The 17,630-nt window shown below is 34.1% G+C and overlaps 1 protein-coding gene across 1 annotated transcript in view; it reads right to left on the reverse strand.

Annotated features, from left to right (window-relative positions):
* LOC115451144 (SH3 and multiple ankyrin repeat domains protein 3) overlaps positions 1 to 17,630 on the reverse strand; it is a 229,646-nt gene that overhangs the window by 85,677 nt on the left and 126,339 nt on the right. The window lies entirely within an intron of this gene.

Raw genomic sequence — 17,630 nt, forward strand, 5'->3', positions numbered from 1 at the left:
ATTTATCTAAAAAAGGGTATCCTTTTTAATTTAATAAAACTCAAATGGTATAAGGGAGTTGGGTTATAGATCAAAGGAATAGAAATTCTTATTGTCAAACAAATTTGGAAAGATCATTTTAACTAGACACGTGAACGGCGCTGTCGATAACACTACTTTACAAAATTTCGCAACAGAGTAACTGCATTTACTTTCTGTCTAGTTAAACATTACTGATAACGAATATAATCACCAAAAGTCTCCTACACGTCAGGTTTTTTTTTTTTTTTATAAATGTAAACGTATGGTATACGCCCAAATTAAATACGATTCGAACCATTTTAGTTTCTTATTGAGGGTAGATACTAAAATAAATGTCCATAATCGTTTATTACGATTGTCACTTGTCATTTAACTCTTTTCCGTGAGCTGTTCTCGGTGAATTCAAGTAGCTTTTTTACTTTTTTTTAGTTCAAAATGGCTAAAATCGCTAAACGTACTTGTGTTAATTCTGCAGATTCATTTTGTTTTATATGTGGCTCGTTTACAACTTCTACACAAAGAAGAGTAATCAGTGAAAATGTTAAGATGTTATACGAGAGTTATTTTGGTTTTACTATCGGTCACCAATACAAAGAATGGGCACCTCACCGATGTTGTGTTACGTGTATTACAAATTTAAGTAACTGGATGAATGGAAAGCGTTCTTCAATGCCATTTGCTGTCCCAATGATCTGGCGTGAGCCTACTAGCCATGATGTGGACTGTTACTTCTGCTTAACAAATGTCGTGGGCTTTTCAAGAAAAACAAAGGTAACATTGTTTATCCCGACACTTCTTCAGCTACAAGACCGCTTCCACATAGCGAAGAGTTACCGATACCAGTTCCTCCAGTGGCAATGGAAATCGTTTCCGAGGCATCTTTAGATACAGCTTCATCGTTTGTTCCATCTTATGATGATAGAAGTAGAGAACCCCATTTGATAGAACAGCCTGAACTAAACGACTTAGTCCGCGATCTTAATCTGTCCAAACAACATGCTGAACTTTTAGGATCCAGATTACAACAATGGAATCTTTTAGCGAAAGATACAAAGATAAGTGTATTTAGAGACCGTAATAAACATTTGTCAACATTTTTTAGGGCTGAAAACAAATTGTGTTACTGCATAGATCCAGATGGTTTGATGGTGAGTTTAGGCATTAAACATGAAGCCAATGAGTGGAGATTGTTTGTGGACTCGTCGAAATCCAGTCTCAAAGCAGTGCTGTTACACAATGGTAACACAAAGCCTTCAGTTCCTGTGGCCTACGCGATCGATATGAAAGAAACTTACGAGAGTATGGCGCTTATCCTTAAATCGATAAACTACGATCGTTTTAAGTGGCAATTATGTGGAGATTTAAAAGTCATTGGTTTGTTGCTTGGACTTCAGGGGGGTTTCACCAAATACTGTTGTTTTCTTTGTCTTTGGGATAGCAGAGCAACCCAGAAACACTATATTGTTAAAGAATGGCCAGAAAGACAATCGTTTGTACCGGGGAAAGAAAATGTAAAATCTATCCCACTTGTTGATCCAAAAGACGTGCTTCTTCCTCCTTTGCACATTAAACTTGGACTCGTTAAAAATTTTGTAAAAGCTCTCAATAAGGAAGGCCCGGCTTTTCAATATTTAAAAACAATTTTTCCAAAACTAAGCGACGCCAAATTAAAGGAAGGCATTTTTGTGGGCCCACAAATACGCAAACTTATGAAAGATACAGATTTTGAAAAAAAACTCAACGACATTGAATTAAATGCTTGGAACTCACTGGAATGTATCATTTGGCAATTTTTGGGAAACATAAAATCAGAAAATTATGAACAAATCGTTACAGACTTATTAAAAAAGAGAAACTGACCTTGATTATAAAAGAAAATCGCCATACGCAAAGAAAAAATCCACCTGATTCTTTGGTTTTGGCTTTTACTATAGATTTGGTCAGGTTTATTGTAATTAATTAAAAATATTTGTAATTAATTATTTTTTTTTAATTTTTACATTACCAAACCACAAAATAGTCCTGAAAATAGTAAAAAAAAGAATGTACATTAACAGAAAATCCTGGCGTGATGGAAAAATTTGGGCATCAGATTTGGCTTTAGCGATATCGGTTTAACCAGAATTTAGTACTCAGCTTTATGTTGCGCTCCATACCCATTTTTTTGTAGAGTAGTGTAATGATTCCCGTTCGTATAACTGATTTCGCTTCAATAACATACTCAAACGATGGGATGATACGTCAAATTAAATTGTTGGATTATCTGTGCATTTTCCCGAAATCCCGGGACTACAAGTAGATAATTACCGCATTTTTATCAGTGAGAGTGCACGTGATATAAAATGTGGTATAATGAAAAGCTACCATTTTACACATTATGATGCAAAACCTGCCATAGTGACTTGTATTCTGATTTGACTTCTGTACATAGCATTAGGTATAGGGTGTCCGACATGCTATTTAAAAAAATATATATTTAAATGACTTCTATTACTACTTTAAATAAAATGTTTTTTTATAAAATGTAGTTGATGTATGATTTAAATGCATTTTCCTGTCGAGATCACGTACTCATGATCTCAGTGGCAAACAATGACTCAGATAAGATTTTTCTGTCCTCACATAAAATGGCTTTACTGATGATATTGGTTAAGTGCTTACAATATACAAGGTTATGTAATAAAGAAGAAGAGAGTAAAGATTACTCTACTCCATTTCCCCAATTATTTCACGTTTATAATCTCGTCTATTTAAATAACTAAATACATTAAGTATAAATTCTTACATGTAAGTAATGGCAAAAATATTTTTATCAACAGAACACAAATGTTTCGGCAGTAAATAATTATTCAACCATTAAATCTCGTATACAAGAGATACCAGTAAAATTAAATAATACAAGAGCGTAAATGACAAAAGCTTATTTGACATGTTTCAAAATAATGACACGGCCAACCGGTTTCCAGTTTGGCCAAAGCCGAAATAAAGCCCATGCTTGATTGGCGTTAATTGGCACAAATATTTGCAAACACGACGGTTCGCGTTCATTAGTTTTTTGATATTAAACACCGGGGATTTGTTAGTTTAATTTATTTTGCATAATTCGGAAATCCATCTTATTGATGTAATGACAGATAGAATTCGGGTTGGTCTTGTGTTCGGATCTCCGGTCGTGAGACAGTATTTTGAGTTTTATTCAACACAAAAGGTGGTTAAGGTCCGGCTTACTGCTGGTTATACAAAATACAATTTCTCCCAACATTTTTTTATTGCTTTGAATGATAATAATAATAATAATAATAAGCCCGCAGGGGCGGCTTTGTGGCGAGCCGACGGTGAGTGGCGACACCGCGTTCCCTGATTCCGTGGGGGCTAAAGGAGACCCCCTGATCCTTGGCTTGCCTTAACTGGCCGGCTAGGGGTGGAAGTCGCAAGAGCTAAGAACCTCAGCTCCAGGGTGGAAGTGCTCAATCTGCGTAATAGCGAGGAAACCCGCTCCGGGACGCGATAGCGACCCGCGATGGTGAAATCGGTGCACACCTCTCGACACCCTTAAGCCACCCACACCGGTGTTGCGTCCTTGGCTTACGCCACTTATGGGATGCCCATCTAGTGGGGGCAAGTCACCGCCTGCCTTGAATACATAAGATTGAGACATTTTACTTGGCAGGCGTCCCGTTGTCTCAATCAATAGCCCAGCAACCAGTCCAGCTAGATCCCATCCATAGACCCAGTATAATTCCCATCTTTTCTGCAATAGTCCCTGCACCTTGCAAGCGCTGTCTTTGGCTGTATTTCCTCCATAAGTACAGACAGAGACAGTACTCGCAAGGTGTATAAACCCCAACTAGAGTAATGTATCTTAAAGGGGCCTCTACGTGTTGGATCCATGTCCCCACGCAAGCCTTCCAAAAGGACCGGCCTTTATGCCGTGATTTCCCGCAGGAAAGATACATAATAATAATAAAAACGTTTATTGCCAAAATTAAAACAATTACAGAAATTAAAAAAATAAAAACAAAACAATCTTACAAATAAAAATGGCAAAAGGAAGTGGCTCAGCTAACTGCTGTCTGAGCTGTGAAACTCAGCCAGCGCTGGTTTCCAGCCACTCCTGGCCCCTTTGGTGTTAGGCGGGGTTAGGACTAACTGCTCCTCCATTCGTTTTTAAACTGCTTAGGTCTAATAATATCAGTTAAAATTATCTTTAACAAACATAAATCCATAATCTCATTCGTATTAAAATTATCATTTGAAAAGAACAATAGTGTGTGTACATGTGTGTGCGTGTGTGTGTGTGTCTGTTTATGTGTATGTGTGTGTGTGAAAGTGTGTATGTGTGTAAAAAGCATGGTAACTTTTGGTTTCTCTATACATTATAATAATTAATTCCGTTTTTTATTTACTACTGCTTGAAGGTAGGTATGGCTTTAGGCTTAGGTTTTTCAGGTACGAGTGTTTCACGTTTTCAGCGGCAAGTTGTTTCTTTAACAGAGCTGATTTATATTTATTTTTAAAACTACCTACACTTCCTTTAAGCCGAAGCGGTGGATGAAGATCATTCCATATACTTTCCGCAGCAAACTTGAAACAGCCTCGATATCGAGCCGAGGTATGTGGTGCAATTTTTATCATATTTAAGGAAGCGGAACGAATGATCAGTCGAGCTTGCTGTTCATCTGAGGGTTAGTGGTACGACCGCCCATAAACTGTAGAAACACCATCCAAAACCTTGAATTATAAAGTATTGTTTGGTATTCTACTGCGCTCGCCCTCCTGAGACATGAGATGTTAAGAGTTATTATGTCCAGTAGGTACGCTGGCTACAATATCCTTCAAACCGAAACGCAACAGTGACTACACATTGCTGCTGGGCGGCCTCTCACATATGAGAGACCTACCACCGGTGAAAAAGTGTTTCACCAACCCCACATCAGAGTGAGAGTACCAGGAAGCATTAGTGTTCGGAAACATTCGGCTAAACGAGCGGCCCCGAGTGCTATTTTTGGTGCGATCGATTGAACGTGAATATTAAACGAATTTGTCCATTTCCTAAAGGTTTAAGTGGATATGACAGGAAGATTAACGCTGATAATAGCCTTTTGATGTTTTGGTCATTTTGATTTTAGATCAAAGAGATTAATGCTCAGTTTCAAAGTATTTATAAACATCAAAACCGTAAATTATAAACAGATCCCTTTGTAGGTAGGTTAGTAGGAACCTAAAAACGTGTACTATAATTTCCAGAAAAATACTTTTACCTTTAAGAGAACACGTTATCCTGGAGTGCGACAGACTATAATTATTATTTGAAATTGATTTTGTAATGGGAGCAAAATTTCCATGATTTCATATACACGGGGAAAAAGGTATTTTTTTTATTTTTACATTTTTTAGCTTAGAGTTTTTTGTTGCTTGATGAAATTTTCTATAAAACAATAAAATTTTATAAAAAAATAATAAATATTGTTTTGTTTTATTTAAAGAAAGATTGTTGTATTTACTGACCTGATTATAATCGTCTATGTAAGATTATGATATATGTATTTCATATATTATTGATATTCATATGTAAATGAAATAAAACACAAACAGTTGCGAGGTCTTAAAAATATTTCAACTTTCAACGATACAAAATACCAATGCGACCTTTAAATCACATACTTGATCATAGTGATGTAAATTATTCGTTAATATATCGAATCGAAAACCTATTAAATTATATGCAAGCAAAATCGTTTTACTCGATCAATTTTCTTGAGTTGAATTTTTTAGCATTGTCGAATGAATTAACAAAATAAACCTTATATTTTCTTATTTAAAATCAGTCTCGTCACTATTTATATTATGATTATTAATTATCTTGTTAAACCAACATTGATAAAATAAAAATATGTGTAAAAATTTTACGAGCGGTGTAATCACTCGAATGTAAATCACTGCATATAAATAGAAATGATTTAGCGTTATCGGTCTACTTCATTAAATCCAATAGAGTCGATTTTTTTACTATATACATTAATTTCGATTAATCGATCGCAAATCGACATTAATAGCACACATGATACCGAATTGCCAGAACCTAGTATATACCACGCATATCATTAAAGCGGATTTAAAATAAGTTGCTAACAAGTGACCAGTTTTATTATCAACTGTTGCATTATTGTTTAAACCTGTTCTCGAACAATTGAGTCGAATAATGGACAATGAATATGTTTGATATAGGACAGTAAGGAGATATTACACCAACACTGTAATAATAAGGCAATGCAAAACTGCGTGATTTTTTACGAGTATTAAGATTCGTCTTTTTTAACATAATCAGGTAGATTCCTTAGTTCCGAGCTAAAGTGTAGTATTGGAAGACGCATTACAGAAACTTTATAGGTATCTATACTATTATATAAAGCTGAAGAGTTTGTTTGTTTGTTTGTTTGTTTGAACGCGCTAATCTCAGGAACTACCGGTCCAAACTGAAAAATTCTTTTTGCGTTGGATAGCCCTTTGTTCGTGGAGTGCTATAGGCTATATATCATCACGCTATACCCAATAGGAGCGGAGCAGTAATGTCTAATCTCAGGAACTACCGGTCCGAACTGAAAAATTCTTTTGCGTTGGATAGCCCTTTGTTCGTGGAGTGCTATAGGCTATATATCATCACGCTATACCCAATAGGAGCGGAGCAGTAATGTCTAATCTCAGGAACTACCGGTCCGAACTGAAAAAATCTTTTTGTGTTGGATAGCCTTTTGTTCGTGGAGTGCTATAGGCTATATATCATCACGCTATACCCAATAGGAGCAGAGCAGTAATGGCTAATCTCAGGAACTACCGGCCCAAACTGAAAAATTCTTTTTGCGTTGGATAGCCTTTTGTTCGTGGAGTGCTATAGGCTATATATCATCACGCTATGCCCAATAGGAGCGGAGCAGTAATGAAAAAAAGCAAAAACGGGGACAATTTATTAGTTTTGAGAGCTTCTGTTGCGTGCGCTGCGTAAACGGTTAAAGTTATGCAACAATAATGTATGACGGGATTGTTCCTCTTAAAAAGTTCTACAAAAATATATCATAAAACAAAAGTCCCCCGCTGCATCGGTCTGCCCGAACGTGTTAAACTCAAAAACTACCCAACGTATTAGGATAAAATTTGGTATGGAGACAGTTTGAGACCCTGGGAAGAACATAGGCTCCCGGGAAAATATATAGCGTGACTTTTATAACGGAAAACTTTAGCCCGAAAAACTTTATAACGCGGGCGGAGCCGCGGGCAAAAGCTAGTATATTATATAGATGTATAATATAATTTGTGTTATATTACATATAAAACTATTAACGCTATAAATGCGTCATTTAAAACAAATTTCCATGTAATTATAAAGATAAAGAGGATGTTATACTGGTTTATTATCAAGAGGTTAACGCCTTAGTTCGCAATTATCAATTAATTACGTAAAACGAAACGTGTCTTATTGAGCTGGCAATTCTTTTGTTACACTTAGAACAAAAATGAATAGCCCGATATGTCGGTAGATAACTATTGTATGTGTAAGAAATCAACGTGGAGGAGGTTTAATAACTTGAATAATTGTTTACTACTCAAGGCACAGCTCAAGGAAAATATTGTAAGTTGGAGCACTTAGTATGATGAGTTCCACTTATGTATGGACTAAACCGCGTGACATCATGGAGTTTGTATTGTTTCCTAATGGATATTATATTATGAACTCAATTTATAATTTGTGATTTCAATGTTGTATAGAAAACTGATATTTGAAGTTCTAAGAAAAAACCATTATTTTATTAAAGAGGATTAGAATTAGTTAAGCAAAGGAGTCCAGGCTGAAAAAATATGTTTCTGCGATTACTTCTAACAAATAATCAAACGGCTAAACTAACTTTCCCTTTTATAATAACAGAAAGAAAATAATCTCAAACTATTCCTTAAGTTTTTATGCTCCTTGACAAATTTTCAAAAACTATGTGGATTTTAAAAATAAAGTCTACCGAAAGCAGTGTCGCCGGCAAACTTCGTAAGTTAACATGAGAGTACATAAACAATTATCTACTTATTTATGGCTAATAAAACATTATGTTTACGTTCAAGTTCGCTTCAAACTTATTTTTTACGATATATTTAATATAAAGAGACATAACATTTTAACTCCTTTTTTGCTAATAGTAGGATAAGAAAGTTTATAATACGCTGAACCATAAGTAATATCTATTAAAGGTACAAATGATAATGTATAAATACATTATAAACGTACAGACGACAGAGCATACTGAACGTAGCAATAGAATAATAATGGATTTTCTTCGCTGTGGTGATTCTTTATATATTAAAGAGAATATAAAGACTTTATGAATGTTACTGCTTCGGTGTTGAAATAATTAATTGTCAATTTTGGTTAAATCTATATTGGAAATAAATATAGCATGAAGATCATAGAAACTATTGACTCGACAGAATGGAATTGAAGTCAATCTAACCAGTTAACAACGGACAATGAAACAAATTCTTGATTAAAATTATTTTAAATGCAAACAAAGCATCTTATAATTACAATGCGGAATCTAAGAATCTTCCATTTATAGTTTAGACTATTGACGTCATGACCGGTATTAAAGTCTTTGTTAAATACGGTATTAGAACTATTTTAGCATGCGTAGGTGTGTTTGTACAAAATTAGATCAGATTGCGGGTAGGTGGATTCGATCAAGGCTTACTGCCCACACCCCAACAATGTTAGCTTGTGGGTGTTCAAATTAGTTTTTACTCAACATAAATATAGGGATGATGCTATAAATGGAACTGGCCAAGTTAAAAAGGTTATGTATATATAATATAATGGTTTATGTTTTTAGCGGCATTTATTTGTGAAAATAAGGCCATACAATTTTGCTTTTGAAGAGATTATTTTTTGTAACTCAACTTTGACTTAAAGTTGTTGATGATCATTGTAACAATTATACAGTTAAGAGTATTGATGAAGTAACTAGTAAAAATTCATTAGGTAATAAGTATTAATAAAAGGAAGCATTAAAAACTCTTAATATTGATGATTTCGCTAAACAAATTTCATCTAAAATGGTTGTTTAAACATGTTTTAATACATTTATGCAAAATTGCATCAACCTTATTTTTCCGTCTGCGTCAGCCGATGATATCATGACTTACCTGACGAGTTTTGTTAGGACCTAGGTTTGATACCTAGAAATTTGTCATAATAATGACTAGGAAAAACAAGTACATGTTTATTTGAATTCAAGGTATACATAATATTCTAAATAATGGGAAAACAGTAGCGGTTATTAATTTAGACTCTTTTGCAGCGATATGATTCTAATTTGAAGTAAAGGAAGAATTAAATAAAATCTAATTAAAAAAACATTTCTGTCGGATTTGGTAGAAAAAAAAAAAGAAATCATAAACGTAAAAGATAACTTTAACTGTCATCGAGCACTACACTTTATCTCATCATGGAAGATGAATCACAAAAATTCAAGATATTGTTATCTTAAGAGCAATGAATCATCCTCACAATGAATGGTCTATTCGCAGTTCATATGGATTTTGGTTCAATATACGTGTTCCTTTTGCTATTTAAAATCAAAGTTAAGGATAACATGTGTGCTTGTATCGACCTTGGCCAATTTCGGATGATAGGAAAAATAATAAAGACTTAACAGAATCATTTGCCAATAAAACGGATTTACAGTTGTGTATAACAGAGCTTATTGTATTTGTTTATTTTGTAGTTACTAACTAGGCAGTAACTATATAATCTCTTGTAACTAATACTTGTATGATACATACAAACTTTTGTAGTCTTCGCGTGTATCGTAAATAGTAATTATGTAAAGCGGAGTGCATCGAGTTCCTTGGTTAGCCTGTGGAGTGCGTGCGCTGACTGCCACTTGTTGGGGTTCCCCGCTGCAACACGCGATCTCGTTTGTGTTCAAATAAAGGAACCTTTTTAACAGTATTTAAAGAATATCTTACATATGCGGTAGTAAATTGATTAAATTATGTATTAATAAGAAAACTGAATTACTATTTTAAAACCACTAAGGATGATTAACAAAAATGTCAAGATGGCAAGAGCAAGGGTTATGTAATTTTGGGATAAATTCTCCAAAACGGCTATCCTTTGATAGTATCGTTAGATAGTTTTCAATGTCAGATGGTAAGGTTTAATACACGTCTACATATTATGTATATCAAAACGCCCTGAAGGTTAAAAGATACACCGAACTACGTCGTAACATTTCCATCCAGACCACCTACGCAATTTCTGTAACTTTTTAGTAACAGCGTGCGTAATCAAATCTATAAGCGATGTTCTACGTTTCATAACAAATATATGTAAACTTCCCCAAAAGGGCTACAAAATTGGAGCATATGCAAATGATTACGTAGCAATTTGCGAAATGCGGTTAATCTCGTCTCTCAATTTCCATATTCGTAGAATGGCGGAGCAAAAGTATTGTTGACATTGATCATTGGATATATCGAATGTTAAATGTATCATCATATTGAGTAAGATCTTACAATAAGGATGCTTCAACATGAGTTTAACATCTAAACTTGGGAAAATAAAATTATTGAGTTAAACTTAAGATTTTTTCCTTATGAATCATTTTAGTTTTAATGGCATTTTCTACAGAAAAAGGTGTTAAACCGAGATTAATATTTGCTCCGTTTATTTGGTTCTTATCTGGGGGTGTTGGCGTAAAGTCTATCATAGTTTTGATCCTCAGTACTACAGACTTGTCTTAATGTATTGGGAGGAATATCTGCAATTTATTTAGCAAATATTCCAGTACTTTTATTGATATATGTTAGTACCTTCTTTAACGCACAATCCACGTAGATATCTGTTTAAATGTTCATTAATACCGTCCATAATCATGTTTTTTTCCGCTCTCATCGTGTAGTATGTTCGAATATGCTTTCATTGCCCCAAAAAGCGGTCAAGGAGTACTCGACTATTGGAATAGAGCTGGATCATGTTTCATCAGAGCCTTTTCATTAATAAGTAATGTACCTACAACAGGTATGTTTGCTTTAGAGCTAACTATAATCAAGAGCATATAAGATCTGATATTTTTCAAGCCCTATCTCTTATTTATCGTCACTAATTTGATCAAGGGGAATTGGTTCTTCCTTAACCATGCCACTATTGTTTTTTTAATATTACTAATGGTATTTTTAAATTGTTATACCTAATAGAAGTGAGCTGTGATTCTTCGGTACTATCAAATTATCAGCAAAATTTATATTATTTATATAACTTTGGCGTTTTTATATTATGGTAAGAACTAAAAAGTGTACACAGGTAAGAATTTTTTATATAAAATTTATTCACTGCGATAAAAACTTTAGACAATAAACAAGATAGCAAACTAGTACTTGCTGTTAAAACAATAAGTATGACGTCAACTGTTTTTGTTGGGTACAATATCACTTTGTGTTCAATATAAAAAGTTGTAAATTTTGCAAAACCCAATATTCAAATAAGGTTGAATTTGCATTATTTTTGTAAGTTATTTTTAACTCCCTGAATCTAATTGTGTTATGTCTGACATTGGATTGTCCCGAAACCCTTAACTATGTTTTGAGATGTCTTTTTCTTTTATTATGTAAACTTGTTTTAATTAGTTTAACCAAAAAAATAAGCCAAGCTTTAATTAGATTTAAAAACAGCGTGAGGCACACTGAGAATAGATTTTCTTTTTAAAAACATATTATATTTGACTTTTTAATTAATATATATATTATATGCAAACACTAAAAAAAATCAATATAGATGATAATTAACTTCTAGAATGATTTCGAAATGTTAGGATTTTCTCACGGTGTGATTTTAGTTTCATGTTTAAGTTAATAACTAATTACCATGTTCGTTGTTACTTGAAAACACGTAATAAGATCCACCACCAGAATGTTATTATTATATGAATAATTATGCTATGAATGTTATTTTTATAGATATCACAGAGTCGTCTGTTTTTGCCAGCAAGCATTAGTATTAAGTACTTTTCATTCAAGTATATTATATAGCTAGTAGGTAAATTTATTAGACATTTATTGTGTTGTTCACAAAGATTATGTGGTTACTATTTTAAAATACACTTTAACACACACACATCACGCATTTATCTCCAAAGGGGTATGCAGAGGCGCAAACAGGGCGTCCAGTTTTCGCCAAGAAAATACAATAAACGAAAATACACTTTAACAACTTGTACAATGTACCTACAGTCTATCTCATTATAGGCATATTATAACTGAAAAGTTTACACCACTAATATCCGAATGCCACTATTTTATAATTATTAGCATTTTCTAAACAAAACAAAATGTCAATTTGTAAAAAGGTCTATCGATCTCCGCAAAACTGTCTCCAAGGCAGAGCCACAAATTCAGAAGTTACATATTGAAAACGAACGTGGAACGGTAATGTAATTTCGAAGCAATAAAACGTCCTTCAACTTTTTCCGTATTTCATATTTACACACATTCACGTCTTTAATTCTCTAAGGAGTAGGCAAAGGCGCAACTGGTTCTCACTTTCCTCTGTGCGTATTCCGTCCCATAATGCGATAGAGGGCGAGCCTATCGATATCGGACACTAGTTTCAGACTCCAGTCTGATACTGATATAAACCCAAAATCACTTTTCCCGGCCCGGAGATCGAACCTTGGACTTGCACTGCAGTCCTCCGTAACACAACTACGCCACGGAGGCAGTAATTTTTTTCGAGTATCAACTCCATATTTATTTATTACTCTTTTTTCAACAAAATTCGACATTTAACATCGTTCAATAAAACTAGACGGCCTTGTATCGGTATGTTTGTACGAATATTTTTGCATTACTATCGTAAATTAAGTATGCTATGTACATATGTTTAATACTTATTCCTTTCAAGTAGATAGTCGGTAACTGACCCGGCTTTTGTAGAAGGTAAGTACATTTACCAAGTTCCAGGCTTACATTGAGTAATACACGCAAAATGGAAATAAATAATTTCAAGAAATCATAAACAAAGTTTAGATATAACTTCGTATCATTATCATCATTTCAGCCGGCAATCGTCCACTGCTGGACATAGGCCTCCCCTATTGAGCGCCACAGGGACCGGTTCTGGGCCGCCCTCATCCATCGGACTCCGGCGACCTTCACCAGATCATCGGTCCATCTTGTGGGGGGCGTAACTATATAACTGGCTTCACTGTCAGCATATTGCTGAGTTGGTGCCTTTTTTGTGACAAACACAGTTTTAAGTTTTTTTTGTCTGTTTCGCTTGTTTGTCGGTTATGTTTATGTAACTTGTGTTTGTTGCAAAATAAATTTCTTTTCTTTCTTTCTAACTATATAACTATGTATACAAATATGTTATTATTATTTCATAAAAATGTATTTACTTAAATAATATAAGAAATGAGGATGTTGTTTGACGTTTACATAATTAATCTGGTAGGGATAAAGAGGATTATCCCACACATGAATATTTAAGTGAGCCTCTGAAAATACTTATTAATTTATTTATTGCGGGTTGCACACACGGTATAACTGTACAGTGTACAGACTTATTCAGTTATTTAAACGCTGTATATATGTTCAGTTTATCATCAAACATACATACATAGTATCACGCCTCTTTGTCATAGGGGTAGGCAAAGACTATGGACTGCCACTTTGCACGATTCTGGCATATTTCTCTCGCTTCCTTCACCTTCATCAATCTTTTCATACATTCCCGCCGGTTTAGAGTACTTTTGATCATCAAAAATAATCTACATCAACGAACAGGTGAATTTTTGTCCTATTCCTAAATCCTTAATTAGTACGCCGTGTGGTATCAAAATGGATCCATTAATCAAGCAAAAATCAATCTTAAAAGCACCACAAAAACGCACACTGTATACAAATCCCTTCTCTTTGTGAGAAGTTATTTAAAGCCTAGTTTCACAAATAAACGGGGATTTCGCCGACCTAATTTTTCTCATGAAAAAATAAAAGGGTAATGCACACATGCCGAAATAAAACCGGATTCATTGCTCCGAAATGTAAATGCGCCTTTATTTCGCTGTACCGACCCAGCTTTTCATATTAATAATAATATTTTTCTTATATTCCGATTGTTATCGAAGTTTTGGTTGTATTCATGAGGAATTCTTTATTGTCGATTGTTGTTGTTGAATTACTTATTTGGGTTTAGTACAATAAATTGATGAAGAACATTGTGAAGGGAAATGAAATACATAAAATAATCTAGATTTACGTGATTGGAGAAAATAGAACGAGTAAGTGGGTCCTAGGTTTCTTATGATACAATACAGTATTCTAGACATTATTAATAAATTCATAATGCTAAACCTAAAGGAAAGAACATAAAAGATCTGAAAGACCTAGACTTAGGTGTCGTAGCATCCAAACTAAAATTGTTCAGAGAATTAGTAAGTAAAATGGTTTGTTACCTAAACCATGTTACGTACTATTTCTCTAGATGTAAATGTGTTAGAAGAAATTTCTAGGTTAATCTATCCAATGACCAGCTTTGACCCGCTGTAATTGTAATGCGAATAAAATCTGCAAAATAGTTGTATTTCAACACCGTGGCTTTCATTTATCTGAACTATTTCTACCGCGTCTATGGACATGTGCAAGATTTGTATTTCAACCTGCTATTAGATAATTGTAGGGGAGAATTTAATTAAAATCAAGTAAGTATCTCGCTCGTTATTCTAATTGCGAGATAGGCGCGGACACTGCATGTGTTTATGATTGCAGGGTATTCAGTTATAGGTATTGCATTTGGCCGTAACTTCATTAGAATCTACACCATTGATAATAACTCATAGATTTGTTGGACGGAATAAAACGGAAGGAAATATTTAAGTGTGTTATCTAACAAAATTCACTTACGACTGCAAATTTTATGATCTGTTTGAACAATTATAGTTGACTTCTCAAACAAAACACGCATCATGCACTTATCCTCGAAGGGATATGCAGAGGCGCAACCAGGGCACCCATAATTTATATGTTTATAAAAAAAACTAGATTATAATTGAATCAAATTGGTTTTAATAAAGTCGTTACGTTTAGTTTAGATTTTTTATTGAAATACAAGTAATGATATGGTAGTCAGGATGGTAGTCAGAAAGCCCTTATACATATATTATTAACAATTTTATCACTAATGTTTAGAAAGGTTAACTACATGCCTTTGTATTCTAGTGCACTTACATCCAGAAGATGATGTAGGAAAAGCTAAAATTATCAATATTAGACTAGATAATGCATTTGTATGTCTGAATAATTAAGGAATAAAACATAGTCCTTTAATATGCTTTGCTTGTCATTATAAGTCGGTATTGCTCCCGTTTGACGGTATTGTGAGTTATCGATCCTGTTTGATCACTTATCAGGATTCCCCTTTCTCCTCAAGTCTCCTTACACACATATTCTAACATACCAATTAGATATTAAAATATGAATCGACATTCTACCAATGAACTTTATTATATACGGTTATTACTTATTAGTTTCGTTTATTTATACATGGATTAGCAGATAAAACGTGCGAATCCAGGTTAAAACTAGCTTAGATAAGGCCCTGTATCTAAACGCCCTCATTAGTTCGAACACTTATACCAAACCTACTGAATATTAAGCAACGCCTTACTTAGCTATTTATTAATTTAATGGTAACAATAATGACGTTTGTACGTTGTTAAGGCGAACTAGTTTGCGTGTGAGTTCGCTTAAGTGGAGATCTAAGTATAACTGATATACCTACATATAGGAGAACACGGAAAAACATCCCCTATGTATAAAGTATTAAGGATGATTATATATAAGTTGACCTTTAACGTTATCATGAATTAAGATACTAGACTACTTTCCTATGTATTCCTATATTGTATATCTCTTAGTAAATCTCAGATTTGAGAAGCTACTTCAAAGCAAGATTAAGGTCCTGTATCTCACTATACTATACATTCGTTGTCGATTTAAGTTTTGATGGTAAATTATCACAGGTAGTCAATAAAGCTATAGGTGGTAAGTGTCCACACTGATAAGACCCATATGGCTTACAAACGCCAGTGTAAGAAAAGGAATGAATTGAGAGCCGTCAAGTATCTGCAACATTGTAGCTGGTAGCTTATGGGCGTACCAACGTCATTTAAATCAAAAATCATGGCCGAAGACTGAATTTATGGCTTACAAAAGGGCAGTTTCGTCTACTGAGACCGCTAATTATTTACATTAATCATTCTTAGTCTGTCAGCTCTTGATGAATGTATGCAATTTTTTCATTAAATACCAATTAGTACGTTATTGAAAGTTCCAATTGCAGAGGTAATGTAGCTATTTACTGTACAATTACAGATTCCTCTTGCGGCAAAGTTATAAATTAGCGGCAGTTTATTATCGAATGTAATTTGTGGGAAGCTGTTTGTGAGACCATGTGAGCGCAATAATTTCGAATGCCGTTGTTAATGGAAAAAATGAAAACAACTCCATAAATATTTACTCTACAATCAAGAAGACGTAAAGAATACCACCTCAAACCCAGATTCCATAAACCAAATATAAACTGCGCAATACCTGAACAAGACCACAACGAATCCAAGTATAAACCAAGCTGTACACACAAAACAGCACTTACTTGACACCAATATACCGCAAATGGATGTACCATTTCAACGGAACCCTTACGAGTACGCGAAAATGGGCCGCCCGGGACACAATAGTACGGAATATGCAAAGGCCCCTCGAGAAAATAACGCAACAAAGACTGTTGTGTTAGAAAAGTGTCCAGTTGTTGAAATGGAGGCTATTTTGAAAGTAGGACGGTGTGGCTCGCGATCATGTGTGATGTTTTGTGGAAGACAAATGAGAAGACCGTGTGATGATTACACTGCTAGAGGAATTGTTTGTTGCTGAGATTTAGAGGGTAAGATTTAGAAGGGGCCTTTGCCTAATCTCCTAGATTAATTAGGTCTTTGAGAAACTCATTAACTGTATGATATGCGAAAGTAAAGCTAAATCATAATTGTTTCATATACAGGAATCTGGGATTTTTTAGTATGATACATTTTATTAATTTTAGCAAGTACTTTTTCCATATAGCAAGTTGAGCAAGTACAACAATTTATAAAATTATTGACAAGTTCACGTCAATAATATTACTGATTATTCTCGTGGAAATGTATTCTTTTTGGTTCTATAAAATTAAATCAATATACATTGTACTTACCGGTCATCTTGGTAACTAGAAAGATTATAACAATCATTAACATGCTACATTTGGCTAGACATATATTTGATGCGACATATAAGTATCATTTCAACTTGGAAATGATATTGATTTTTTTTTTTGGAAAATTGCTTGTCAGGGTACAATCATGCAAGATGCCTGCGGTAAAGGAAGTAACATCGGATTAGTCATGCTATGATACATTACTAATATGAAGGCATATTCTTGGCTTCCGACAACAACCGAATTCGAAGTATTTCAATATCATACTAATTTCTTACAATTTTGGCGGAATAAGTAATTCGTATATCCTTCATAATAGTCCTTG

Source organism: Manduca sexta, chromosome 22, assembly GCF_014839805.1.
Source record: "Manduca sexta isolate Smith_Timp_Sample1 chromosome 22, JHU_Msex_v1.0, whole genome shotgun sequence".
Classification (NCBI taxonomy): Eukaryota; Metazoa; Arthropoda; class Insecta; order Lepidoptera; family Sphingidae; genus Manduca; species Manduca sexta.